This window comes from Oncorhynchus tshawytscha, unplaced genomic scaffold, assembly GCF_018296145.1.
Source record: "Oncorhynchus tshawytscha isolate Ot180627B unplaced genomic scaffold, Otsh_v2.0 Un_contig_4314_pilon_pilon, whole genome shotgun sequence".
Classification (NCBI taxonomy): Eukaryota; Metazoa; Chordata; class Actinopteri; order Salmoniformes; family Salmonidae; genus Oncorhynchus; species Oncorhynchus tshawytscha.
This window is the reverse complement of record NW_024603677.1, coordinates 1-1,893: the sequence shown is the minus strand read 5'-3', so window position 1 is coordinate 1,893 and position 1,893 is coordinate 1. Positions and strand designations below refer to the sequence as shown.

Genomic DNA, 1,893 nt, shown 5'->3' with positions numbered 1-1,893 from the left:
TGTGGCAATTCTAAACAGCTGGGGAATTTGATCAATTGGTATTGTGTTTGCATAGCATGCTATAGGTAGTGGGATCGATGCCCGCATTCCCCAAAAACACATTTTTTTTGTGGATCCAAGAATGTCTTACGACAACCTACTGTCATGTAACAATGACAAGCAACTTTCCTGTAACACTGATGTCAAAATGTCAGATGAAAAAGCAAGACATTACTTACTTTCAGAGGAGCAGCGTAGCACACACCATTGAGGCCCACAAACAAAGCTGTGGATAGTTTCCTTGAAGCCAGAGCATAAAGAAAGAGCAAATACAAATGCCGAAACCCGGGATCGAACCAGGGACCTTCAGATCTTCAGTCTAACGCTCTCCCAACTGAGCTATTTCGGCAATTCATTTAATCTAATTCTGTGGCACCCTTGACAATTCACATGCATGTGACTCACAATTTTGAAACTGAAAATGTACATCATAGCCAGTACGGGGATCAACCCATGACCTTGGCGTTATTAGCACCACACTCTAACCAACTGAGCTAACCAGCCACTAGCTATTGGCTGCAATTGTTGAGATGCACCAGCCTCTGCAAGTCTGGGCGCAAACTAACAAGTCCACCAACAGCATAGCCTGACAAGACTGGACCCTCTTGGTTGCTTCATGCGGAAATTCCAAACGGCTGGGGAATTAGCTCAAATGCTTTGCATGCGTGAGGTAGTGGGATCATTCTCCAAAAGCACATTGTTTGATGGATCCAAGAAAACTCCAGTTCAGACTTCATGCAGCCTTGTCTTAAAACAATCTACTGTCTGGAGCAAGACAACTCTCATGTAACACTGATGTCACAATGTCCATTACCTTTCAAGAGCAGCATAGCACTGACTAACCAACTGAGGTAACCGGCCGCTGGCTACAACTGAGCACAATTGTTGAGATGCACCAAGCCTCTGCAAGTGCTGGAGCGCAAACTAACAAGTCCACCAACAGCATAGCCTGACAAGACTGGACACTCTTGGTTGCTCCTTGTGGCAATTCCAAACATCTGGGGAATTTGATCAATTGGTATTGTGTTTGCTTAGCATGCTATAGGTAGTGGGATCGATGCCCGCATTCCCCAAAAACACATTTTTTTGTGGATCCAAGAAAGCTCCAGTTCACACTTCATGCAGCCTTGTCTTACGACAACCTACTGTCATGTAACAATGACAAGCAACTTTCCTGTAACACTGATGTCAAAATGTCAGATGAAAAAGCAAGACATTACTTACTTTCAGAGGAGCAGCGTAGCACACACCATTGAGGCCCACAAACAAAGCTGTGGATAGTTTCCATGAAGCCAGAGCATAAAGAAAGAACAAATACAAATGCCGAAACCCGGGATCAAACCAGGGACCTTTAGATTTCAGTCTAACGCTCTCCCAACTGAGCTATTTCGGCATTCACTAAATTTAATTCTGTGGCACCCTTGACAATTCACATGCATGTGACTCACAATTTTGACACTCAAAATGTACATCATAGCCAGTATGGGGATCGAACCCATGACCTTGGCGTTATTAGCACCACACTCTAACCAACTGAGCTAACCAGCCACTAGCTATTGGGTGCAATTGTTGAGATGCACCAAGCCTCTGCAAGTGCTGGAGCGCAAACTAACAAGTCCACCAACAGCATAGCCTGACAAGACTGGACACTCTTGGTTGCTCCTTGTGGCAATTCCAAACAGCTGGGGAATTTGATCAATTGGTATTGTGTTTGCTTAGCATGCTAGAGGTAGTGGGATCGATGCCCGCATTCCCCAAAAACACATTTTTTTGTGGATCCAAGAAAGCTCCAGTTCAGACTTCATGCAGCCTTGTCTTACGACAACCTACTGTCATGTAACAATGACAAGCAAC

The 1,893-nt window shown here is 44.6% G+C and overlaps 3 non-coding genes across 3 annotated transcripts; all 3 read right to left on the bottom strand.

The window, feature by feature from the left end:
• Positions 1-315: 315 nt before the first annotated feature.
• Positions 316-388, bottom strand: trnaf-gaa. Its single transcript has one exon. It is a non-coding gene; the product is annotated as a tRNA-Phe (tRNA).
• An 82-nt stretch (positions 389-470) lies between these two features.
• On the bottom strand, positions 471-543 carry trnai-aau. Its single transcript has one exon. It is a non-coding gene; the product is annotated as a tRNA-Ile (tRNA).
• Positions 544-1,513: 970 nt separating this feature from the next.
• Positions 1,514-1,587, bottom strand: trnai-aau. The gene has a single exon. It is a non-coding gene; the product is annotated as a tRNA-Ile (tRNA).
• Positions 1,588-1,893: the final 306 nt, after the last annotated feature.